Source organism: Erpetoichthys calabaricus, chromosome 4, assembly GCF_900747795.2.
Source record: "Erpetoichthys calabaricus chromosome 4, fErpCal1.3, whole genome shotgun sequence".
NCBI lineage: Eukaryota > Metazoa > Chordata > Cladistia > Polypteriformes > Polypteridae > Erpetoichthys > Erpetoichthys calabaricus.
Window position 1 is genome coordinate 320510984 of NC_041397.2, and position 27489 is coordinate 320538472.

The window sequence follows — 27489 nt, forward strand, 5'->3', positions numbered from 1 at the left end:
AAACGAAATTTGGATTCTTTAGCATGTGGTGGGGGGACCCACAAATCCTGTCCAGGCTGGGACACAAACTCGAGCCCCCTTAGGTGTGAGGCAGCAGTACAACCCATTGTGCCAGCATGCCACACATGCACTCAAGAGCCAAACTCACCATTCAGACTAGTGGGGATCTCCATCAGCTTGTGTGAGGAGGAGGAAGCACATGCTAAGATCCTTATCTGAACTCAAGATTAGGAGTGAGCTGGTGGGCTTGAAGTGCCAGCTCTATCAGAGTTTAGCACACCACCACTGTGATGATTTTCATCTTTAAACTCTCCTCACGCCAATAACACTCTGTAATTGAAGCCATAGGAGCAGCACAACGTGTTTGTGTTTTGAGTTGCTGTCATCAGTCAGACATTTCTAAGTATCCAAGTGTCAGCAGATACCATTAAAGATGGTCATCAGACAGTGTTCAGTGCCACACAGGTTGTCTGGCTGACCAGCAGCCCAGTTTTGATAACCAAAATTGGATCAATCATACCAGAACCATACTACCAATCAGAAAACATCAGTCTCACTAATGCAATATTATTTGAAAATGAATAGCGTCAGACTGAGTGTAAATTTATGGTACTTGTAAAAGTTTGCTTTTTTTCAGTTTTATTCTCTCAGTCACGTTCACGCTCTAACACCCTGACCATAACTAACATTGCCAGCATAAATTCACACCACATCAGACGCTGTTTATTTTCAAATAATATTGCATTAGTGCAACAATATTTTCTGATTGGTACTATTTAGGTCATACAATGATTTCTTCAAAACGTCACATATATTTGTCGCTTTCTTTTTTTTCCGCTGCTGCATTGACATCGTGCACCAGAAGGCGTGAGCTTATTCAATGCGAGCAGGAGCACGCGGGTGGCCAGTTGTTGTGTGCTATAACAAGCTTGATCTGACGGTGATGAACGCACACTTACTGTACAAGGTATTCACGGGTCCACTGATAAAAGAAGAGTGTTCATGGCTCACCTTACAGAGGAACTTTGTCATCGCTTCTTACAAGAAAAGGTGATGGATAAAGAAAAAGAGGATGCAACATTGACAAGCTTCTGTTCCAAGAGAGCCGCTTCCCCCAGGAAAGCAAAATCATTCAGTGTCAGGCATCCCTTCAGTGTAATAGTAACCACAGCACAGAGAGAAGTGTGTACATTGCAACAGGTACACATGTCATAAATGTAGGAAGGACGGTCCTTGCGTGTGTGTGAACTGTTAACATTTGAATGTGATGATTGCATATAATGCAGAACTGAGCTCTTTGTACTATTCTTTCCTCTGCATGTCCTGGAGTACAAAAGAAACAACACCATACACCAAAATGTGAGAGACTGCATGGGCAAGATCGAAAAAAAAAACATGTGGTCACTGATTACAACCACAAGAAGGCGTGCGACTGAATATGAATAATATGAATAATATGAATAATGTTGCATCAGTGCCACAATGTTTTCTGAAATGTACTGTACAGGTCATAAAATGAATAATTCCAAATATCTTATATACCTATGTCTCTGTTTTTTTGTCAGTGCGGCTTTGACATCATGGACCTTAAGGTGCATACTAATTCAGTGTGAGCAGGAACACTCAATAAAACTGAATAATAAAACATTCAAGTGACAGTGAGATACGAAGAAGGCAGATTCACCAGCGTTTGTGTGTCAGCTTTAATCCATCCAGATGAGGGAATTTCCAGTCTGTTCCATTGTCTCAAAACACCACTCACATCTGCAGTTATTCCAAGTTTCAAATTAAAACTAATAGCATCAGATCCCTGGGGGGGCCGTAGTATGTATCGTGATTGTGACTGAGAGAATAAAAGTGAAAAAAGAAATGCTAACTTTTACAAGTACTTTAAATGTACACCGGCTGTTAGAGACGCAAGTCAAATGTATGTTTTTATTGTATAATATTAACAATAAGAGCAGCTCACTACTCAAAATAGGTAAACTTGCGGGGGGATCTGGTCTCAAACTCACGACTTCTGGATTAAAACTCAGCAGTTCTTACCGCTGCACCACAGAAGCTGTCGTATTGTACTTGTACCTTCTGTGAAAGTGTTTATTTAATAGTTGGACTTCAAGCTTCACACATTATACAGTTCATGTCTACATTTTGTCATTTATTACTAAAACATGAAAAACGTTTCTGTTTTATCGATGTGTTGACATAAATTGTTGTAGACACAGAACACAAATGAAATTAATTCCCCTCTAAATCTCCAACAATTAACTTCCAGATAATCAAGGCTTGAACTGGGAGAACTTCTTCTGTGGCGGAGGGGGGCATGGTATAGCAGGCTGCTCGGTGATTGGGCTTATTGACACATTTACAAGACAAAAGATGCTGACGGAGAGGTGCGAAGGGTTTTAAGGTGGGTCGGGTTTATGAGTTTTTTTTGTAGACTCTGGTAATTCTAGTGTTAAACCCACATTTCATTATCCTTTTCAGCACATCTTCCAGATTCTTTAAGTGCTCCTCCTGGCCAAGCCTGGTAACCAAAATGTCATCCAAATAGCAGATCACGTCGTTCAAACTTTGTTAAACTGTGTCCATAATGCTCCAGAAAATGGCAGGGGCGCTGGCTATTCCATAGTGTAATTTGTTTACCTGGAACAGTCCCTTCTGTGTATTAATATTTAAATATGTCTTACTTTCCTTATCCAGTTCAACTTGCCGATATGCTTGTGCTAAATCAATTTTACTAAACTGTTTACCATTAGCAAGTCTTGAGTACAGGGAATAGAGTAGGAATCAACATCTAGCCACAGGTTAATGGTGGTCTTACAGACCCCCAAATACGTATACTCCCATCTGACTTCGGGATACATACTGATGGAGCTGCCCATCGGTATACGATACTGCGGTCAATACTCCTTGTTGTACTAAGAGGTCCAACTGTTCATCCACTGCATCTCTAATTGCATACGGCACAGGGCTTGACTTACACAATTTTGGAATAGCATTGTCAGATACGTACAGTTCGGCCAGGATACCTTTTACAATCCCCATTTCTCCATTGAAAAGGCAACCATATTTAGCTGCAATGCCTCGATTTGATCAGTCAACTGAAATATACCAAAATGTTTTAGCCTTAATCAAGGAAGCCAGTTTCACCCTATTAAAGCACATCCAGACCCTTTTACAACCAATAGGGGCAAACAATCCGGTTTCCCGTCACTTTCTACATTTACAAGTGGCTTGTAGCAGTGCTACCGGGCAGTAAAAACTTCATCTCACAGCAATCCCTGCAGTTGATCTGATTGGACACCTGGTAAGTGTGCAGGGGCTGCTGGGGACAAGAAGGACAGCGCGAGTTTTAAAGGGAGCCCAGTTACTCAGAGGAGACAAGTTGTTTTGTGTCCGGAGTTCTGTCCGTTTTGTCTTCCCGTTCATGGCCTATGGATTAATGTTCTTGTCCTGGATTATCTCCTGTTTGTGTGTATGGACAGTCTGGGGTCTGCCTGCTGTGTGAGGACTGAATTGGATTGTTCATCAACCTTCAGAGAAGGAGCACTCCTGATGCCATCACTCTTCATCTTCAGGATATACCAGTAGGACTGTTCTTTATGTCTACTTACAGCGAGCTGATCTCTGGATTATTCAAACTCCATCATTTCACATAGGTTGCTGTTTCCTATGGGCTTTGTTATGGACTTCATCATTTCTGGTTTTTGTTATTTATTTGTTGCTTAGTTTGTGTTTATTGGATAATCACTGGAAAGGGAACTGGGGTGGGATTGTTTTAGTTTGTGTCATTAGATTTACTTTATTATTGTTTATTAAATTAGTGAATTTTTGTTTTAATTCTGTTTGCTTTTTGTCTCTTTGAGGGAGTGTGTGTGTGAGTCGGGCCAAGGCTGGGTGTGTTCCTGGGGTCCCCACCGAAAATATAAATAATTCACCATCAACAGGCAGTGTGAATCGCAGCTGGGTTATTCAGAATGCTACACACTTCAAAACATTCAGCTGGACCAAATCACCAAGTCGAAATGACAAATCCTCTCAGTAAGTCGCTCTGGAGAAGCTTCTTTTATCGGAGTCTCTGTTAGTCAGGATGCATTTCCTCAGGAGTATCCATTTCTTCTACATTGTTTTCTTTCTTTTTTGGGATGTCACAGTGCTGAGTTAGCGATGCTCCCTCACAGCTCCAGAGTCCTCAGGTCTCATCTCTGCCCAGGGTCCATCTGTGAGGGGTTGGCAGGTTCTCTCCGTGTTTCTGTGGTTTTTCTTATGGCACTCTGGTTTTCCTCACATGTCCCCAGAGAGTCCTGATTGGCTCTGTGTGTGTGTGAGATGGACGTCCTGCCCAGGGCCTTTCTTACCTTGTGCCCAGTGCTGCTGGCATAGCATTAGTAGTAAGCAGTAGTCACAGGCAGTGGTCTTCTGTGAAGCTGACATGAGTTAAGTGGCTTTAAGATCTTTATGACATTATGTTGTACTTGTTTATATTTAAAGATCATCTCATAAGGATCGTGGCCATGAAGATCATGTTTAACACATTTCTTTTATTGTATTCTTTCATTTCCTACCATTTGTTTGCTGCATCCCATTTATTTTTCTCAGTCCCGTGATTCCCTGGTCACACCTGCTTGCCACATTTCCCTTCTTTGTCTTTTATTGCTCTACAGGCAGGAGGTATCAGTTCATAGTGGTTGTGTTTTGTTTTATTTTAATGCCTCAGATTGTGGAAGAATAATTTTAGGGTAACATAGCATTCATCTTAAAGATATAGCATAAAGACTTAATAAACATCAGAAACCTGTTCAGGCACACCAGGACACCAGATGAAGGTCAAGTGATCAACAAAATGTACACTGAAATATAAGAATGGGTTTAGGAAAATACTGAGATGGTCAGTAAATCAAGAATGTACCAGAAGAAAGGTGGATGTAAAGTACAAAATGTACTGAAGGATGACTAAGAGATGACTAAGAGATCAGCAGATGTCCTATAAACGAGAATGGACAGTCGTTATATGCACAGACATTACAAGGGTGGTGGAGCAACTCAAAGGTATAAGATGAACCAGAATATAATATAACAGACTTTTATTTTATATAAATCATTTGGGTGTAAATCAATGAACCAACCAGATTAAATGTATGCATTGATTGACACTGTATGTAAATTCAGTAGTTTATAACATGAACCTCCATTCTTTGTTTTCTCTGACCAGGCTGTAACGGACTGATTTTGATGAACGCTCCCTCTAAGGTATTTTGCTGAGGAGTAATTAAAAGATACAATGAACAGCTTTTCTCCTGCTTGATCACTCAGTTGTCCTGTTAGAGGATGTTTCTTTCTTTAATAAGATGTTACATTTCTATCACACAAGTTCACAAGTACAATACGAATACTAACTTTACAAATGACTGATTACATAAAGAGCAGCAATAAAGACACTCGATTGTTTAAACAAAGTTGTGTGAAACTGATGACCATAACTGGAGTCCATCACTATCAGTCCATTAATTTATTGTTGAACGACAGTTAAAGGGGGAATTCACTGCTGGGACCCTGATGGTGTCACGGCCCTCTTTCTTGATTTATGTAACATGTCACATCCCACAAAGTCTTACACTACATGACCAACTCTGCTGGCATTTCAATTAAGGAGGTGCAAAAGTTTTAGGCACTGAAAATATTTGGCCAAAACTAACAGAAAAGGCACATTTTAGGTCAAAAGAGTAAAAAGGCAGATATGTGGCTGAATGTGTGACGCTGTTTCAAAACATCTGAGATCCACAGTCACAAACAGCACCTCCTGTTCTACAGGGAGTGACAGACACGTCACACTACTGAGGATTGTGGTGGTCTGTTTAAGTCATCGTGATGTGTGGTGAGAATCTACAAAGAGCTACAAAATGGAAAAAGAAAATGGAAAAAGGAAGGGAGAAGGAGAAAGAGAAAGAGAAAGAGAAAGAGAAAGAGAGGGGATCATAGTGGGAGGAAAGGAACTGACTGGGACAGCAAGCAGCGACATTGATGAAGTTGAACTTAACAAGCAAAGTGAATCACAGCCAAGGAATGGACACCATGACAAGCTCACTCCGCTCACGACTTGTTACTGTTTTATTTATTCATTTTCAGTTTTTTTTTAATATTGTTTTTTAAAAAATATACAATTTAATAAAAAGCAAGAATCCACTCATCCATCCATTATCCAACCCGCTATATCCTAACTACAGGGTCACAGGGATCTGCCGGAGCCAATCCCAGCCAACACAGGGCACAAGGCAGGAAACAAACCCTGGGCAGGGCGCCAGCCCACCACAGTAAAAAGCAAGAATCAAAAGTGAAGTTAATTCAGTTTAGGTTTATGCAATGACTCAAAAACAAATCTGAAAATAATAGTTTAAAAAAGAGATTTGCCGTTTGGTGTTCAGCCTTCTTTTTTTTTATTTAATTTGATTTTGTCTGAGAATTTTCGTTTTGCTGCTCCACTCATTTCATTAACTTGTACTGGGGATCTGTTTACCCACCAGGAGCAGCTATTGAATGAACAACAGAAAATATACGAAGCGTAGAAGATGAAATAACCTCTGACATGAAAGACGACTTTTAGGTTTAACTCTGGGACTCTTCAACAGAATGTTTCTTACTCATAATAATTACACACTCGTCTGATGTCAGAATTTGACATTTTCTTCTGAACGCACAGCCTTTGGAAAGCTGAACTCCTGAACTTCATGGCTTGTGATTTGGTTAACGATTTCCATACTTCATCTTTGTCCATTGTAAATGAGATCTGATATGAATTGACTTTCCACCCCATTAGACGTCATGACCACCATGTAAAACTGGGCCGCGCCCGCCTGATCTGCAATATAAGGAGGTGCTGCTGCTGACCTGAACAGTCGTCTGAGCGTCAGCACCACCGCCATGATGAGATTCACCGCCCTGCTGGTTCTGCTGTGCCTGTGCTCGATGGCGATGGCTAATGTGAGTTCTGACTTATGATATTTATACACAATTGTGTCTACAAAACCCTTTTTTTGCAGGTTCCCTGTTAGTAGTAATACGTCAGGGTACTTCTGTCAAACTGTCAATCAAATATAATTGATGACCTTAAGCCCCTTCCTCTGATTAGTGGATTTAAATGATGTGCCCCACCCCCTTTCCTCTGATTGGTGAATGCCAGCCTGTCCCTGCCACCTGATTGGTGGATTTGAAGGATGCAAACCCCCCCCCCCCCAATCTGTGAATTGGTGATGGTCACCTGCCCCCGACACCGCCTTAATCCCACCCCTCCACCTGATTGGGGTATTTAAATGATGCTGCCCGCCAAGACTCCCACCACCAGCCCCCCTCCACCTGCTTGGCCGAGGACGTGTCCAGACATGTTCCTATACCATACCCTACCGGTCCGGTCGACATGTCCAGACATGAATGGCCTGTGATGGGTGCTGCCTCTGCCTTGGCCCCCAGCCTGGTAACACCTGTTTGTTGGCTGCCCCCCCCCCCCCCCCACTTCCCTGCCCCCTTCTGAAAGTGGGGTATAAACAAAGCGGTTCATCTTCTTCGGCTCTATCTATGATTTTAATATTATCACGAGATTAAAATATCTATCTAACCTTTGCTTTGTCATTTGTAAAATCTTTTCTCTCTAAGCCGGTTTACAGTTCCGACAGTCAAACAGCCTCATCCATTTTACAGAAAGGCACTTTTACAGCCGCGGCTGTGATTCAGGTTGAGCACAGACAGGCTCTCTCTACACACTGAGACTCTCTGAGCCGACAGGCCCTGTGCGCGCCCGTGTGATGGTCGGTGCCTGGGCTTTGCACGTGTCTGTAGCTGGATGCTGCAACCTGTGTGAGCCCCGGCGCGCTGCTACGGGCATACGAAACGTCATAGGCCCGCAAAGTGACAGGCCCTGCTGTGTGAAACCCTGCGAGCTCGCTTGCTAACAACTGTGTGTAATCGCCCACCACCAACACTGCCTGTTCGTGAGCGCGCATCCCGTCTGTCCATGGATTGTGCTTAGCTTCTCAAGGTAAAGCACGAGATAAATAGCTCGATATAAGCCTTTTAAAAATCACACCGAGTTAAATAATACGCATCAGTTCCCTTTTAAATTACGTTTGATACGTATAAAAAATCAGTCCTTGGCTTTATAATTATAATTTGTATAAAAAGTATATCTAAAACAAGCCCTTTTCTATCCAATACACCCCAGATTTTAATTAATCAAGTACCTGTATTTTCAGCTGAGCTAAAGATACACATTGCGAAAGCATTGCGCTTAGCTTTCTAAAAGTTAGAATTGATACTCAGACACACCCAGAGTGAACGCAGCACGTTTGAATAACCTTGCCTTAACCAGTCCAAAGCTTTCACCAACACGGCCATTCTGGGGATAGAAAAAGACGCTTTAAACTTTAAAATACCACATCATTATTCCATGAATATGGCGGACATTTTCAGCTCCTTTCCAAAACATGTGCTGTCCGTATGGCTATGGGACCCAGAAGGGGCGATTCACACTTCAGAGGCAACAGGTGTGTTTCCTGATCAAGCCTTTTGCTGACACCAGAGATGTTCACACATAAGGTCTTTAACCTCAGGGCGTATTTTCCGGTGGGCAGCGTAAAATGTGCTTACCGATGGCCATACAGCTGCTTAAAAAAATCTACGTATTACAAAGGAGGCTTTTTAAAGAATTCTGGACTTTTCGGGGTAAGGATGTTTAGATCTTAACCTTTCTTAACATGGATGTCCAGTTAAAATGGTGGCCAAGGCACACATCTGCTAAAAGAAATCACTGTCCAAATTTTAAAAAAATTCTGTGCTTATTTCTCTATATAAATGAGACATCGTTCGGAATCTGTCCATTTCACTGATCGCCGCTCAAACCGACAAGATGCCTTTGATTAGCGGCCAAAATGGTTCGTCTTCATGATCTTCTTAGAACAATGTTTTCTATTTTTTATGGATAGGACTAAATGAAATATAATTATTGTTAATACAGGTTATTATCCAGAGAGACACAGCAATCAAGATCCCGGTAAGTCCTATTATTGACTATTATATGCGTCAAACGAGTATGATTTAAAAAACGGAGGGCTGAAGCCTTATATTTTTTTTCTTAGAGCTCTATATTCAAGCAGACTCAGAAAACGGTAAGGTCTTTTTAAAAAATTATATCTGTTTAAAACGTGCAGGTCTTAACTAAGCGCATGAAGTGCAGGCGGGCGTTGTAGCAGTTTATAGTGACATGTTTCTATCTGTCTCAACCGTTCATGAAAAGGGGATGATGAGGCTTTAATTGTGTAGGTCTTAACTAAACGCATGAACTGTGTGGGTGAATATTTGAGTATAATTACGGATATATAATGGAAAATGTGTCCGGATACAATAATAAAGGTTGTTTTAAAAATGGACGGTTGAATCCTTATATTTTTTTCCTTAGAGATCTATATTCAAGCAGACTCCGAAAACAGTAAGATATAAAAATTATATCTTTTTAAAACGTGCAGGATTTAATTAAGCGCATGAAATGCGGGTGGGTGTGCGAGCGTGTGTCTGTGTATGTGCACTCCTGTATATGTGCGCTCGTGCGTGCGCGTGTCGGAGCGCTCGAGTGTATGCGCTGAATGAAATGTAATTATTTTAATACAGAATAGTAGCCCCAAACTCCGGATAATTTTTAGACATATCAAATGTATTGTTGATTATTTGGGTAAATGAATATGATAATATGCTCATGTATTTATGAGATTATATCTTAAAACACAGGGGCTTTCAGAGCAGGATGTCTGTTTTTAAAAAGTTTTTTTCCATCTTGGTATAGGGGTGGCATGTGCCTTTTCTTAAAGAGTACTTTGATTACAAATAGCCTATAATGTGCGAGAGTGTGTCTAGCTATCATAAAAATAGAATTTCTTCTGTTTGTTTGAACCGGGCATGAAATGGTGTGACGTGGTTTAAAATGTTCATGACCGGCAACCGTGCATTTCAGTCCGGCCGGGACGTCCCTCAAAGGAAGAAAACAGCCTTTATAGGACACTACATCCCCCGGGACGCTAGATGGCAGCTCCCCTGGATGAAAATGGTTCCTCGGATTCCCGCAGGGCAGCATGGGACATGGAGTCCATCTCTTCAGCCCTGTTGGGTGCCGTGGGTGCCGCCAGGGGGAGCTCACCAAGAACCTGGGGACTTTTACGAGGGTAAAGTAAGTACTTAGTAAGTAAGTACTCCGGCTTGTAGCTGGAGGGCTGGGTTTTTAAAAGCCTGAGCTTGCCTCCAGCTGATCGGGAAAAAGACTTTAATGTACGGGACCTTGAAAAGCTAATAGAACCTGTCCAAAGCTTTTTACAGATCATCACCTCAATTAAAAAGGTAATCGAGGAATTGGGAGCGATGGCCAAGACACCTCTAAGGCATGTGGAGGAATATTTACGCCGCTGTGGATGGAGGCTTCCATAGATGACTGATTTGGCGGTACAGGTGAGCGTATCCGGTACCGTACATGAAGTCGGGATGCAGATTACAAGGGCAGCGCGAGTTTCTAGTATTGGCTGCCAAGTAATCTCACGTCCTACCGTTGATCTAGGTGTGATGACTGAATGTCCGATAGAAGGGTCGGGGCTGTCGGAGCAGCGAGATAGTGCTGGCTTGCGAGTGTTCCCGAACCTTAAGACATCAGCTCGGTCACACTTGAATCAAAATGGGTGCAGGCAGTTAAGGGTATCACTCTTATCCATAGGGAGACCCAAACTGTGAGCAAGCCCCAGAAAGAAAAGGAGAACCCGCAGGAAAGGCAGGGAGCTCCTAACATAGAGTGTATGGAGAGGACGCTCTCTGAGTGGGCGGGGAGATAGTCTGCTCCCAGCTGGGCAAAAGGCTGCGCAGGAGTTGCCGGCCTGCTTCCAGTCCTGCAGGACATTACTAAACGAGATGAGGCTATGTTATGAATGCCATAGGCCGGGCCACTTGTGGCGAAACTGTCCAGGGAGAACCGGGGAGGTTGTTAAAGGAAAACAGAAATGCCATATCTCCCCATTCTCCTGCTCATTTTACAGGAAGAAGCCGTGGTCCGGTCAGGGCAGACAGTCCCTCCCAGGGAAGAACTACCCTAGCGGGGCTGGCCGCTTCACATTATAATGTTCGGCTGGGGGAGAAGTACTGTGATGGACGGCTGGCATTTCAGTCCAGCCGGGACGTCCCTCAAAGGAAGAAAACAGCCTTTATAGGACACTACATGCCCAGGGATGCTAGATGGCAGCTCCTCTGGATGGAAATGGTTCCTCGGATTCCTGCAGGGCACCATGGGACATGGAGTCCATCTCTTTAGCCCTGTTGGGTGCCGTGGGTGCCACCAGGGGGAGCTCACCAAGAACCTGGGGACTTTTACGATTACGCTACCCCGGAAGTACTTCAGGGTCATGAGAACGGAAGCCTGGAGTACTTCAGGGACATTTGATAAAGGAAGATGTGGTGTTGACCTGGAGAAGGAATACTTCCAGGTCATGGACTTTAAAAGGACTGTGGGAAACCCCAGCAGAGTGAGCCGAGTTGGAAGGGTGTGGAATGGAGCTGCTGGGAGTTGGAGGAGTGTATTTGTTATTGATTATTGTGTTTGATTATTGATTGGAGAATTGTGGAGAGCGCAGTGCTTTGTGCACTTTATTGAAGAAAATATTAAAAGAATGTTCTTGTGCTTTTAAACGTGTGTCCTGGACATCTGTCTGGTGGGTTCAATGGGGCACTACAGAGCGATTTATACCACAGTGCGGTCCTGTGTGTGTGTATGATACATTAATAAAAGGGTATTTTTCAAACGAAACTCTATCTATCCTATAAATTGCTGTTGCAAGCCATTTATTTGCTTAGGTATCAAATGCAGGGCTATTATAATGCCTTCAAGTGGTGAGAGGTTTACCTTGAAACTACGATCAAAGCCTTTTGTTTGAGCTGTTGCAGGCGTTGGAAGGGGATTTGTTGTTTTAAAGAGCACCTGCATTTTGTTTTCTAGACGATAACCCTTTACAACGTGAATCAGTTTCTCAAAGGGCTTCCCCTAATCTGTCCAATCGCAGTAAGTGTCATTTTAGTTTTCAGTTTATCAAAGAAACATTGGGCATACATAGCTCTAGATTTTTGTGAAAAGATGTCTTTAACTGAGAAGGTCATACTTTATTTCCAGGTCCCAGTCCCCCGGGTGTTTTAACGCAAGTGCTGGACGGTTCAGAAAATCTAGCACTCTACCAAAACTGGTAGACCCCACAAACACCGCCACCCTCTGAGAGCAGCTTTCAGCATTCTCCTGCATCCTCTGAGATCAGTTTTCATTCGAATCTCCTGCAATCTCCTCCGCTATCAATGACGACCTCTAATTCTAGCTGGCGTTCAGCCCCCCGGCAGACCCCTTTGCCGACAACGCCTCACTCTGACTGCGGATCTCAGTGTAGAAATCGTTATTCACCCCAATATTCCCTTCAGCCTGACCACGAACGGAGACATTGAGAAAGACTGGTGCAGCTGACTAAACAACTTCACCGGTTACTGGATCAGTTTGTAGAATTAGAGTCTCCTGTGTACAATTCCGTACCCGAAATGAGTTTACATTTGATGAATATGTATTCTTTTTACAGGGTTCTACCCCGAAATTAAAGGATAGTTTTTACATTACTTTTTTCGTTAAAACAACATTGACTTCAAATTGTTATTATATTCTGTGCTCATAAATATAACCTTTGATTAAATTTAGGTCATGCCTGAAAACAGGTCTAGCAGCAGCAGCGATAGCAGCAGCAGTGGCAATGATACAGACAGTGAACATCCTGGAGGGCCTAAAGGTAGGAAAAGACCGTCCAGTGAAAACCTGAGACTATTAAAAGAGATGTCTGATAACCTTGAATATTCTATAAAGCCCCCTAAAGTCCCCACCCAGCCGCGATCTCCTCAAATTTTTCAATCACCATCCCCAGTTACATATCCGACAATTTTGACATCATTAATAATTCGCTTCAAGTTCTAAATTCTGATGAAATAGCCGTAGTTAAGGCTCTGCTGGAGCTTTTGAAGAATACCTCTTCTGAGGCCAGAACATCTTCAGATCCGGGGCCTTCACAACAGCCTAAAGCCCTAGACTCGAATGTAAAATCCCTACAACCTCCTACCTCAGGTCCATCAGGTACATCATGTACCTCAGGTGCAAGTAGATCCCCACTTTAGCAATTACCTGTCAATGACCCTGTATTACAACCTTCTACCTCAGGGTCCAGTAAGGTCCATCATCCGTCTTCAGGACTCGCCTGGTGATGACTTAACAGCATCAGATAATTCACCCCTACATCCTCAGACAGGAGCAGGAGTGACTAATCCGTCCGGGGCAAACTCTCCACAGCCATCCACTTCACATACAGCGAATCCTTCGTCTACAGAACCATTAGTAAGCTCCCTGCAGCCCTCTACCTCTAGAATAAATAATTTGTCTATAACGGAACATCCAGAATTTAACAATATCGAGATTAGACACCATTTCAATTTTTCTGAGGCCTACACACTTGATTCATTCGCCAAAGTTTTTAACTTACACGAGACCCTTCAGCAAATATTAGACCGTTTTGCGAGCACTTTGAATCCTAAGGATCTAGTCCAGGTAGAATTACGTGCCAATTCTCTTAATCCCAGTGTTTTTTCCCTAACCCCTGCGGGTACACTTTCCATTGAGGGGTTTTGTAACCAAATTGAATTACTTCTCCAGAGTCACGCTACTATTTTAGCCAATTCCAGTCTGACGCTAATCATTCAGGTGGGGAGGGTTCTATCTGGGGGCGGGCATCGTAGGCGTAAAGCATGTACCCTTTTCAATGATATAATTGTACAAAAGAAACGGAAGCACCTATGGATCTCCTTCAACCCGGATGATCAGTGCTGTTTTGCCAGGGGTTTGCTGGCTGTATTAAATGATAGGTTCAGAAACAACCAGAAATTGTGTGACCAAGAGGCCCGTCAACTGCACATCATGGCCGGATTATCACTGGATCAGAAAGTAATGTTTTCAGATGTTGAAAAATTTGAGAGGCTACTGGAAATTAAAATTATCGTCTGGTACAGGGAACCGAACACTAGCGCTCTATTAAAATTTGAAGTACCCCGGGGCAGAAAACCAAAGACGGCGTTCCTGTTTTTGCACAATGAGCATTATTACGGTATTTTGAATCTAAAATGATTTTTGGGATTTGACTATATCTGTGATTTCTGCTACACGGGATATTCTAGCCCGTCACAACATCGCTGCGAAAATCATTGTGACGTCTGTTTATCTACAGACTGCCATTGGGTTGACGGTGAGGCTTTTCGATGCCCTGATTGCAATCGTTTTTGCCGATCAAGGTTTTGCTTCGAGCTCCACAAAACGCGCAAATTTAATGAAAAGATGCGTCAGTCTGAAAGCATCTGTGACTTCCTTACTGCTCTCTGTAACCAGAGATACAGTGTGAATGCCGAGTCAAGACCTCACAAGTGTCGACCCAAACACTGTTGCGTTTGTAGAGTTGTCATGAAAGATTCAGATGAAAATCATCAGTGTTTTATTCAAAGCTTACTTCAAAGACCGGTCCACGAAAAGTACGTGTTCTACGATTTTGAGTGCCGTCAAGATGATGGAACCCACATCCCAAATTACATCCATTGCATGCATTGGAACGGTCAATCATGGAGTCGGGCCGGTGAGGACTGTGTAGCAAAGTTCTTCCACAGATATCGACATCCGAAATACCAAGATTACACGTTCATAGCTCACAATTCTAAGGGGTATGACGGATATTTCCTGAAATATCTCGTCGAGAGCGGGCAAACTCCATTTGTTACAACTCAGGGATGTAAACTAATGTGTTTTATAGAAGAAGATTATGACTTGGGATTTATCGACTCGTTGAACTTCTTACCTATGAAATTGAGCAGTATGCCCAAAGTCATGGGGTTCCAGGCTCAAAAAGAGTACCTTCCCCATTTCTTTAACACCACTGAAAATCAAAATTACATCGGTCCGTATCCCGATCCTAAATATTACGATATTCATCACATGACGAGCAAGGAAAGAGAGGAGTTTTTGTCTTGGTACGAATCGATTAAAAGCAGTACCTTCAACTTTAGACAAGAAATGGCTTATTATTGTAGAAACGACGCGGTTATTTTGAGAACAGCTTGCATGAAATTTAGAGAGAAAGTGCTCAGGATCGGTGATATTGACCCTTTTTAGTGTATGACCCTAGCTTCTCTCTGTCTGTCCATATACAGACAAAATTGCATGCCTAATAAAGCAATTGGAATAATTCCGAGTGATAATTACAAAAGCACCCACAAAGCTTATTCTAATGCTTCTATACAATGGCTGATGTTTCTTTCCGAGAAGGAAAAATGAAACATTCGACATGCCCTGAATCACAGTGAAGTAAAGATGGGGTCCTTTTATCTAGGTGGTTACGCCGAAGTTTGAGCTTTCAGTTCGCTGGATGCTTTTATAACGGTTGTCCAGAGTGTTACGATGCGCAAGCTAAACATCCTCTCACGGGGACGTCTTATGCCTAATCGTTTAAAACGTTTGACGACAAAATGAAGACATTGTGTGAAAAATTTAATCTGGCGGTTAGAGTGCTTTGGGAACATCAGTGGGAATGCATGAAAAAAGAGGACTCGGAGCTTCAGGATTTCTTAAAGTGATTTGAGTTTCCTGAACCTATCAACCCCCATGATGCCCTGTATGGAGGGTGTACGAACGCTATCAAATTTTACCATAAGGTTCAAGGCGACGAGCAAATTCATTATTACGATTTTACAAGTCTGTATCCTTACGTCAACAAAACAAAAACCTACCCGATCGGCTATCCGACCTTTATTTTTGAGGAGTTTGGCGAACTTAAACATTACTTTGGGCTCATTAAAATCACCATGCTAGCCCCTCGCAATTTGTATTTTCTGGTCCTCCCTTTAAGAATTTGCGGTAAATTGATGTTCACTCTGTGCCGTACATGTGCAAAAACCCAGACATCAACCGGCCTTTGCCATCACAATGATCTGGAAAGGTCTTTAACAGGAACCTGGTGCAGCGTTGAAATACTAAAGGCCTTAGATAAAGGGTACAGAGTTTTAAAAATTAATGAGATATGGCACTATGAACAGAGCACCACCGATTTATTTTCTGATTACATCAAAATTCATCTGAAAGGCAAACAGGAGGCCTCTGGTTGGTCATCGTGGGCCCAAGACGAGGCATCCCGCAAGAGCTATGTTGATGACTATTTCTGCTCAAGTAGGGGTCTCTTGTCGCTGAAGAAAAGCAGTGCTGATTTAATTTACGCTTTGGCCGAAATATCCCTCAATACTCAAAGACCATGTACCCCTGACTTCCAGACAGTTCAAGTTGCTGAAGAAGCATCGTTGTGCCATTAAAAAACTCAGCGATAAAAAACTTACCGTTAAAAAGAAAAAGCCCTTTTAAATCAGAAAGGAGGGTTTCTCAAAGCCCTATTAAGCGCCGCCATTCCTTTCATTACTAGTTTAATAGGTTCGAGAGTATAAATATGGAATACACGCGCAAGATGTACCTGGTCCCTCAACAACAAATGGCTCAATTGCAACAGAAAGCTCCAGCTTCCAGCGACCTTTTAAGCGCTACGGAAAGTGAACTGGATAAACAAATGAAATTCATACTCGAACGTAGTGATTTGAGTGCCAATGCAAAAGTAAAATTTTATACGAACGTCTTGCAAAGATACCTTAACTTTGTGAAAAAAGCGGATAAAGAAACCGAGTTTCTGACGCTATTGCTGCCTCAAAGAGGCTCTTAGTACCCCCGAAGACCGGGTGTACGACGAGATTTTGAAAAGTGCGCCGGATAAATCAAAGAAATATACCAAAATTATTTTACAGAAAATATTGTATAACCCTAATACAATCTACTGGAATGGCTTGGGAGAGTTTGTGTTTCATGGAGAACCGTTACCCAGTACGAATATGGTCGATCTAATGTGGAACTTGACTGCCCGTCACAACATACTGTCCTATCGGAGACCTAGGGGGTGGAAAGAATTTGTCAAGGCCCTGGCCGGTTTGAACATTACAGCCTCTGCCGTGCCAAATGTCGACACAAGAGAACTTCTGTAGAGCTTCAAACCTTCTGCCCCAGATGGGGTTGCTGCCTCTACCACTGCTGCTGCCTTGGCCTCTGCTTCCGATACACCTGTTGGCAAGAAAACTAGATCTCGCAAAAAGAATGAATGGATTCCTTATTGAAATGTAATTATACTTTAGTTTAATAAAATATTACATTTGATAAGACTGCCTATTCTTTATTAAGATAATTACAGGTCATAGAACTTTGCATACAGGGGTGATCCTGAAAACCTCTAGAAGTGTTCTTAGACAAGGTGCTGACAAATTTTTGAACCATGTAATCGTTCTTGGTGACTTCATTAAAATACAAGTTCATGACCTCTTTATAAGAGCGTCCTTTTCCTCTATGATGCAGGAAAAAAATACAGTGTTGTCCGCAGACGGTGGAAAACCAGCTTTGAAGCTGCCGGGTATGGTGAATAATTTCTTTGCAGTTTCTGTTTAAAAAGCAGTATATTTCCTCAGGAAAATAGATAAAGTCTGGTGGGGCGCCGTAGGAATCGATAAATTCTCCAGTTCCGTCTTCTCTGAGGTGTATCACCAACCAGTGTTCTCCGGGTTGATTTTGATGGTGAGTATTGATGATGATCATGGATGGGAGATCCGTAAGTATTTTTTCAGGCAGTTCATCGCACGCCAACAGTCCGTAAAACAGATTTTCTATGTACGGATTACAGGACATGAGTTTGTTGATCTGCAGGTTGTTCATGCTTTTTAGTAATCATAAAGTATGTTTCTTCTCTGGTTTATTTCAATAATGTTGTCAAAGATGGCGTACACTATTAGATTACACATTATGGGCTAGGGGCTGCAGAAAGCGGATTTCAAATCTCATGTTCCCGGTTTCACCAATGAGAAATGGTCTCCGCATTCTTGATCAGGCATCAAATCAAAGGCAAACAGGGTGTATCCCCGGGAGAAGTCAGAACGGCTGATGACTAGAGGCAGGTCTTTCAAATGCTTTCCGGAGGCCAACACGAGGTTGTAATATTCTCGAGCGGTGTTGTCATTAGCAAAATTGGGCTGAAAGGGCTTGGCTGGAATCTGCTCTCCGTCCAAATACAAGGCCAGGAATTCCACATGGTTATGCTTGAAATTGAAGGGGTTTCTGGCGTAATCCCCGGAAAAGGCCTCATTATCCACCATGCCTATGACCACGTACTTGGGCAGCTGTCCCAAGAACAAGTTCTCCTGATTGCTCACTCGTATCCCTGTCGGCATACTGAGAACTTTCATATTCACTCTTTCCACGGGGTACTTGGCATTGGCAGTCGTGAGGGCGTGGGGGTGCCCTAATTTCATAGCCGCTGAAACTTTAACTTTCTTGACAAAAAGAGCGACGGATAAAATGTTTACTTTGTAACGCTTGGCATCTCCGGACATCAGACAGAATTCATTTTTGCACTGCACCATTTTTATTCTGACAGCCACCCCATTTAGAATTAATTTTTCTTGAAAAAATAGGTCGGAATGAATAGGACCGAGGAGTTCTGCTGTTTTACCCTGGGCCGTATAACTGTTTGTTTTTTTGAATCCCTCAATCGCCCCGTCCAAGGCTGTGTTTTCATGATTGTTGGCCATGTCTTTGTAAAAAAGACCCGCTGCAAACTGGAACTTGAGAGTTTCATTTCTGTAATTTAGAAGTCCCTCAAAAAGGGGCCTGGACGGGTAAAGGTTAGAAATCTGTGATATTAAGCGGTCTCCGAGGGTCACATCCACTTGTGAAAATAAAGTGGCTATCGGATAATTAACAAAGGCTACCTTGGCCATGGGGGCCGGATTAGTTCCATCGGCATTGACGATTTTGCATCTGACGTGCAGAAGCGTGTTATTCAGGTCCAAGTAATCCAGTAATCAGAAACTCCAGCGGAGTGACTTCAGATAGAGCTGAGAGAGGAGGTACCTCAACGTAGATGTTTTTTTCTATGCTAGTCTGAGTATAGGGTACCGTAAACAAGTCCAGTTCGGATTTCACACACGCTTGAGACATTCGATGAACAAAAGACATTTTGAGATAAAAAATGTTTTTCAATTTCTTTTTTCTGCGGCCGTGGGACTTATCCTTGTGGCAGAGAGAAGAAAATGATGTAAAAGCTGAACGGTTCGTCTTTTTGATGATCGGACCTGCGCGTGACCCGGGAGGTCTCTTACGCTTAGTTTTCCTCTTCACCATCAACCCCGAACCCCCTTGATTTTCTTCACTTCCTCGAGTCATAGCTCCGGACATGGCCCCAGCCACCACGTCTTTGACAATATTCCTAGCGGCTGATTAAATGTGTGGTTTGACAATTTCAAATCCTCTTTTCAAGAGAGGCAAAGCTCTTCTAAACAGACCTCAAAATATTCTGCCTATCCGAGAACCGTACCTCACGGGAGCCCCAGAGAACCCAGGGAGTCCGCTGCCTGCTTGGGCTTCATAATAATGCACGTAAGGGCTAGGGTCCAGGTAAGATCTCATCTCTGTATTAGTTGTGTACGCACCTCTTCGAGGGACTGAAATGTAACTTGACTATGACCTTGCCAAACTGAAATGGAACCGCTTTGTTCTGATCCGTCTTTATTTCAATGGTCAAAGTATCAAACTGAGCCTTGCTGACCACAGCGTAGTGCGGCTTGTCATAGGTGATTGTGGGGATCTTATTCATCTCATCCTCAATATGTACGCATCTCAAGAGGGGGACGTAGCTGTTTCTGACTCTTTGGTGAGACACAATGTTGCTGCAGATGTACAAGGTATAAAACCCTGCTCTGATATCCGCGGGGTAAGGAGCGTTATTCACCAGGCCTATGGTCATGTCCAAATGAACTCCTAGAATCCTCCCCAACTGCCCCCTGACATGAAGTGTTTCATCCTTCACAGTGTTTACAACGTAGAATCTTCATTCCAGAGCGTTGTAGCGGAATCTCATGGTGTTTTGCGGGATCGGAGTACCTGACGACCCGGCCTCGACGGCTTTGGGTTCTTTCGACACAACTTCATTCATCTTGGAGGTCACTTTCTCGAGGCTAGAGTAATAGCCTGCAGGAATAGTATAAAATCAGGTTATTCGCGGGGACACCATGATAAAGTCATTATCCGGTTTGTTTAGGGTATTCCAGGTGTGCGGATACTGAATTTCGGCCAATCCAACTTCCCAGGGGCCCAGTAGTTCGATTGGGACGGTTAATTTGATGGTAAAATAGGCGATGATTATTAGGGAAAACATCCCGGGAAGAATTGCTGGGAAGAACAACGTAAAAGCTTTTCCCCTCCATTGTGAACACATAGTGAATGAAATATTGTTTTTGATTCACAGTATTTAACGTCTTGCGCGTAGCTTTCAGGGATCCAACTGTTAAACTTTTCGGGCCATCCAAGCCATTTCACCAAAATATGCTTTTTCCTATGGATATTTTTTTTCACCAAAATCTTTTCAATCCTGAAGACGTCCGTTCCTCGAATCTTTTGTAACTCCGCGTCATAAAAGGAGCCTATGATGTCTTCACCGTCATAATCTTTGAGCTTGTAGACAGGCGGATCGCTCGGGACTAGTTCAGAAAGGGTAAATACCTCGTCTGAAAATGTTTGTTCATATCCCTTGGTAAAAGGATTCTGGGATTTCGACACTCTCACTGTATCACCAACTTTGAATTTAAATTTTAGGGTCCTTTTGGGTTTAGTTAGGTTGTATAAGGTTTTAAAGACTTTCCAAGAATTGGAACTATTCACCTTGGCAGGGGCCATTTTTATGCCTCTGTGATAAATAAAATAAATCCTGTAGCCCTTGCAGATAGGTCCAGGTATTCTGGGAGCTGAAATAACGCCACATTTTGGTCTTCAGAGTTCGGTTGAATGTCTCCACCACCGAAGCCTTTAATTCACTAGCGGTGGTAAAATGTTTAATCCCGTGTTTATTGAACAAGCTTTGAAATTCCCGATTGAGAAACTCTTTACCGCTATCGGTCTGAAATTTGATGGGAACTCTACCTTCCTCCAAAATTTCTTGAAAAACCCTCATTATTTCTTTACCCGTTTTGTTTTTCAGAACCCTGACCCAGGCATATTTAGAAAGAATATCTATACAAGTCAGTAGATACTTGTAACCTTGGTTATACTCGGCCAGGTTTGTCATATCCACAAGATCAATCTGCCATTGTCCGTCTATATTGGAAACATACAACTTATTCCTTTTAAAATGGATTCTGGCCGGTTTATGTATCGTGTAGCTGTATTGCCCCGATAACCAGTCAGACACGTCTTGGTCCCTAATACGGTGACCCGTTTGCCAGAGAGCTCTTTTCAAGGATTCTTTACCCCCCAATGACCCCACGTTCTCAGAGTTATAATATGTGTTTTCCAAGACCTGCTCCATCGCCGGTGATAAAACAGACACTGACACCACTTAACAACTTAGAAAACATTTATTTAGTAGTCTGAATTGTTCAGACGGGTACGGCTTCAGGTTCAGAATTACCAACCAGTTCTGCCACATCAGCATATTCCAGGTCATATTCACCCCAGGGGTTCATACAACCATCATGATTAAGGTTACGTTTACAAAACTCATTTGCCATACGGCGGGTTACAGAGTAGGAGTATTCATCCATTTCATAAAATGATTGCATTACAGTATCATAAATAGAGCTGGTATTTTCAAATTCATCCTCAGTCTTTTCAATCACTATTTGTTTTTGTGAATCGGCAGTAGAATATTATAATACCCCAGGACTTTCACAGCCAGTCGTTTCAGCCAAGACTTGCGGAAAATCTTCAGAATCTTCTGAAAACACCCTACCCGGTAGGCTCTTTCAGGTTCAAAGAGGCAGATATGTCTTCTCTGGCTGGGATGGTCTATCTTGCAGCCTTGACATTCTTTTTTCTGGTCATAGTAGACAATAATGTACAGCAGAGACGTCATCACCCATTTAACAAGCTGCTGGGCCTTTTTCCAGGTTTCAGGCAGCACACCATCAGGGCAATCCACATCTGTCTCAGAAAGTCCGATCGACATCGGTTCCTGTGGAACTTGTCTGTTCACCCACGGCTGTCCTGGAGCTAGGTGAGAGGTATCCATCTGATCACCAGTTGCGGAGACAGGGGAATACCTTGCCGGCCCTGGAGACTGGAATCCACTGTCTGCATCAACGTCTCTAGCCCAGAGACCGTAATCAGGTCGTACACTAAAAAACCGCGGGTTAGATTCTTGGTGGTCCTGAATGCAATAGATCTCGCACTCCCTGTCCGACTTATAGAGTTGATAAGCTTCAGTCTTTGGAGCCTCAGGATTTGGAACCTCAGGCGGTGCCCCTGAGGTTGTTACGCCGACCTCCGTCATTTCAGAGTCTGTAGCTGCCAATATGCTGAGAGCTTTAAAAGCTTCAGCGAGTTCTGACATTACCGGTTCCTCCATCTGTGTCCAGTGGATCACAGGCTGAGTATTTATAGTAAAAGGGAGGGGTGTGGCGTAGAATAAAGGTGGGGTTTCCATTTCGTCATCGCTCGATTCTAGCTATGTTTCAGACCACTTAGACCATTAGTCGTCAACCGCTTAAGCTTGCAGAATTCAGGCCTTGAATACTAAAGGCAGCGGGCAGTTTTCCTTATCGTCATCGTCTGATTCTACCCATGTTTCGCGTGACTTTGTCCGACTCTTGTCTGCCGCTTCAGCTTCAAGAAACTCGGGCAACAAATATCTTTTAACCCCTTTCAGCCGGTCCTTCAAATAGGCCATGCGGATCTGACGCTTCAGTGGGGCCTTGGTCATAGTTTCCATTTCATCACAGAGTCTTTAGATTCAAAGAAGATGATTCGCTTTTTTATACCCCACTTTCAGAAGTGGCAGGGAGGTGTGGGGGGCCAGCCCACAAACAGGTGTTGCCAGACGTGTGGGCCAAGGCTTTGAATGGGTTCTTTTCACCGGTCAGAGGCAGGTCATTCATGTCTGGACATGTCGATCGGGATGGCAGGGTATGGATAGGAACATGTCTGGACTTGTCCTCGGGAGAAGGGGCAGGGAAGTGGGGGGCCAGCCACAAACAGGTGTGGCCGGCAGGGTATGGATAGGAACATGTCTGGACATGTCCTCGGCCAAACAGGTGGAGGGGGGCTGAAGGTGGGAGTCTGGGCGGGGCGCATCATTTAAATACCCCAATCTGGTGGAGGGGTGGGATTAAGGTGGAGTCGGGGGCAGGGGACAGGGTGTCCATCACCAATCCACCGACAGGGGGCGGGGTGCATCCTTCAAATCCATCAATCAAGTGAAGGGGCGGGGAAATGCTGTCATTCACCAATCCACCAACAGGGGGGTGGGACACATAATTCAAATCCACCAATCAGAGGGAAGGGGGTGGGTCTTAAGGTCCTCAATCATCTTTGATTGACAGTTTGACAGAAGTACCCTGACATATTACTACTCCTGTTGATAGTTTTCTTCCTCGTACTTTTAATCAACAGGTCATCTGAATTCTATTTTCTAATTCCTAAAGCCTCCTCAGACTCTTATTCTTATTTTTCAGATTTCTGACTTTCCAGCTGACCCGATGGAGGAATCGCCTTCAACCATAAAAGCTGGAAGAGCTGCCTACAGGTGAGTAGAATCAGAGGATGTGCTGCTGGAGGATTTCTGTCAATTCTGTCTCTCGTCCTTCTGTCGTGTGAGAGACAATCAGGGGATTCATCACCAACAATTTCATCTCTTAAATCTCTACTGTAAATTAAAATAAACTAAAATATATTTTATCAATAGAAGCTAAGGTAGTAGCTTTAGAACAAGTGTGCCATCAAATGCCTGACAAAACACAGGAGTTCTCAATCTCGACAGTTAAAGTTGAATTCAGGTCTTTGCTGAAGAAACTCATTTAGTTTCAGTCGCATGTAAATCACACAAAGAGTTTAGAGCTGCAAGTCCTGGACGTTACCTTGTGCTCAGTTTATGAGAGTCAGAATTGTATGTCACAGTCTTCATCGTTAAACATAATTATAATGAAATTCTCATCAATTCCTATGTAACCAGTGGGGGTGCCACCAATCCCTAAACCCGAGACGAAGTAACGTCTATCCTAGCCACAGGTTCAAATAGTGGATATTTTTAATCTAATAAGCACTAAACACAATGAAACTCAGCCAACACCAAACAAACAGTAAACCTTCTCCTCTCCTTCCTCTTCCAGCTAAGTGTTGTCCACAGGGTTTCATGGGAAGTGCAGCCTTGTCAGGGTCAGAGTTGGGAGGCGGTGGGCTCCTTTTATACTGGACCCAGCACAGCTTCTCATTACCCAGCATGACTTGGGGGGAGTTCTTCAGAGTTGTTTAGGATCCTGGGTGGTCCTCCACTGACAGTGCGGCCTTACGGCACCTGGGGACCCCAAGAGGGATGCACTTCCAGAATCCACTTCCCCCTTCACTTTTAATTAGATTTATTTAAAATCTTTCATTTTTGCTTAGCAGTAGATGAAGCTAAAAGGCACTTCATTGTACAAAGTGGTGTTAGGACTTTACTGCTCTGTTTTTTTGAATTTGCATGTTTAGATTTTTATTACCAGTTTATGACCCAAGCGCCGGCTCTTAAGTGTTCTTCTTCTGTCTGTTCCTTTATTTGTTAGATTCTGACTGTATTTCCAGCCATGTTTACATTTAATTATAGAAATCATTTTAGAAAAATGCTCCTATTATTTTCATCCAAATGTTCTTCATCTCCTAAAGACATGAATTCTTTTTTATCTAATCTTGACCTACTTCAAATCACAAAGCAAACAGATTCTTCACTTGATACCGCAATTCCTCCAAAATAGTCACATTTAGTCCCACCCTGCCGTGAATAAGAGCAAACGCCCTGAACGAATTCTGTCTAAACATTGAGGAGCATTTGGAGAGCAGACATCCAGCCGTGAACTTCAGATGCTTCACTCGTCCACTGTCAGCTCTCACCACCATCTGGTCTGAACATGAGGTCACTTTACTGCTGACACATGGCAGGGGTCTTACATCGTCATGATTGTTGTCCTGGCCCAACTGAGTCAGCAGGTAGACCTCTTCTCTTCTCTATAAGTCGTTTCATTATTGTTAAAAATGAGTCTTGACGTGGCCAAGTAACAATGAGATTTAATGATGAAGTGAGCTTTGTGTGCCCACACAGTCATAAGAGGGGCTCAGCACACTGGCCTGTGGAGTGCCAGTACTGGGGGTCAGCTTGGAGGATGTGACGCTGCCATTCACATATGCTGAGGTCTGTTGGTTAGGAAGTCCAAAACCCAACTACAGTGGCACTGAGTCCTAAATTGAGGAGTTTGGTCATCAGGTCTGCCCGTCCAGCAGAATTAAATGCTGAGCTGTGGTCAGTAAACACGACTCTGACAGAACAGCAGGGCTTTGGACTTCAATCCCAGTACTGACATGTTGTGTCACTTCACCTGCCGGTGCTCCACGTGGAAATACAAAAGAAATGAAACAAATTGGATCTTAAATGTTGAAAGTCGCCTTTGATAAATGAGTGAGCCAAACAATAAGTTTAGAGGAGACTTGTGTTCATACCGAGACGACACAGATGATTGTCAGCATTTGATAAGAGATGTGCGCTCGATGTCCTGATTTGTTCTGATGTGAGGACCCCCTGATCAGGCCCTCCTCGGGGTCTCCAAGGTGTTTTAGTGTCTTCTAACTGTGAACATTTCAGGAGCTGCTTGAACCTTTAAAATGCTTTCCCCTTTGTTTTCTTTATCAGGAGCCCTGGTGGTCTCTTACAAGTAACTATTCTTGTCTCCAGTCGTCTTTCTTCACATCCTCTGTGTCCGTGTTTGTGTTAAGATAAACTGTTTCTGTCTCAGCCCCTTTGTGTGTCTCTTTGACTTTGTCCTTTTGTTAAATACGTGTATATACAGTATACAGTACAGTGGTCCGGAGCAGAGGGGGTCTCAGAGCAGGTCTTGAGCTTTGAAGGGGTTTTTAAGTTTGGATTTAATGGCTGTTTTGGTGTTCAATCCACTGTTATAATGTTGGTGTTTGGTTATATGTGAATTTCTCACGTTGCTGTCGTTAACTTTACAAAAATAAAAAGATAATCATGCAAAAAAAAATCTAATTTTTCCAGTTGAAAGTTCAGTGCCATCACCAAGCCTTTAACATACTTATTGAGAATTAGAGGACCGCTGAATAGCTGAAGTTCATAAAGTGTGTGTGTGTGGACAGCCGTGGAGTTGAGGGCACTGAAATAGACAGCCTGAGCCTCCATACTGTGATGGGCATAGCAAGACGGTAAGTGGGGTCTGATGGAAGGAGGCTTTAATGGCAGCCTGCCCTCTAAATGGTGTTGACACGCAGAGGAGCCTTTAGCACGAGGTGGCAGAACTCTGTGATGGACAATTTTCATTTTGTTTAGATAAGGAGCAGGCTGTGAAATGTGGTGAATTATGTGGTGAGAACAAAAATGTGATTAGTTACTGTGCCAGCGATCACACAACTAGAAATCATCTTCTCATGGGACAGAGGAGACAGACAGGGATGGAAATGCACTGCTAATTTGTCATCTACGTTTAATCCTTACAGCGGACACATGAGAGTAGCAAGAGAAGTAGGACGACCAGGAGTAATAGGATCAGCAGAAGAAAGAGGACCATACGGAAGATACGGACTATGATCTTTCAGGACTTGGTAAATTGGTAAGCTTATGTGAGCTAAAGAGCAAATGTTTGGCTTTAAGGAGGGCTGATTAGATTAGATAAGATTAATTTATTTGCCCCAAGGGGAAATTATAATTTTATAGAACCTCAACAATATATATACACTCATAGACACACATTCACAAGCCACTTTATTAGGTACACCTGTTCACTGTTTGTTAGCTCAAATTTTTTATCAGCCAATCATATGGCAGCAACTCAATTAATTTCGGCCTGTAGACATTGTAAAGACGACCTGCTGAAGTTCAAACTGAGCACCAGAATGAGTGACTGAAGTGATTTTGAACGTGTCCTGGTTGTTGATGCTACACCAGCTGGTCTGAGTATTTCAGAAACTGCTGATCTACTGGGATTGTCACACACAGCCATCTGTAGGGTTTATAGAGAATGGCCCAAAAAGCAGAAAATATCCAGTGAGCGGCAGTTCTATGGGAAAAAATGTCTTATTGGTGCCAGTAGTGAGAGGAGAATGTCCAGACTGATTTGAGCTGAAAGAAAGGCAACAGGAACTCACATAAACACTCATTACAAGTGAGGTAGGACCACACTGAGTGCCATTCCTGTCAGCTAAGAACAGAAAACTGATGCTACAATTCGCATAAGTTCACCAAAATTGGATAATAGAAGATTATAAGAATGTCATCTGATCTGATGAGTCTCGATTTCTTCTGTGAT

At 43.0% G+C, this 27489-nt stretch overlaps 1 protein-coding gene and 1 long non-coding RNA gene across 3 annotated transcripts in view; one reads left to right on the forward strand and one right to left on the reverse strand.

Annotated features, from left to right (window-relative positions):
• LOC114643526 (NACHT, LRR and PYD domains-containing protein 3-like) overlaps window positions 1–27489 on the reverse strand; it is a 2412635-nt gene that overhangs the window by 390771 nt on the left and 1994375 nt on the right. The window lies entirely within an intron of this gene.
• The window catches only part of LOC114641932 (uncharacterized), a 41418-nt gene continuing 40645 nt past the window's right edge, over window positions 26717–27489 (forward strand). For both annotated transcript variants that reach the window (XR_007934684.1, XR_007934683.1), the window contains exon 1: window positions 26717–26793. This is a non-coding gene — a long non-coding RNA (uncharacterized LOC114641932). The remainder of the gene's footprint in view (window positions 26794–27489) is intronic.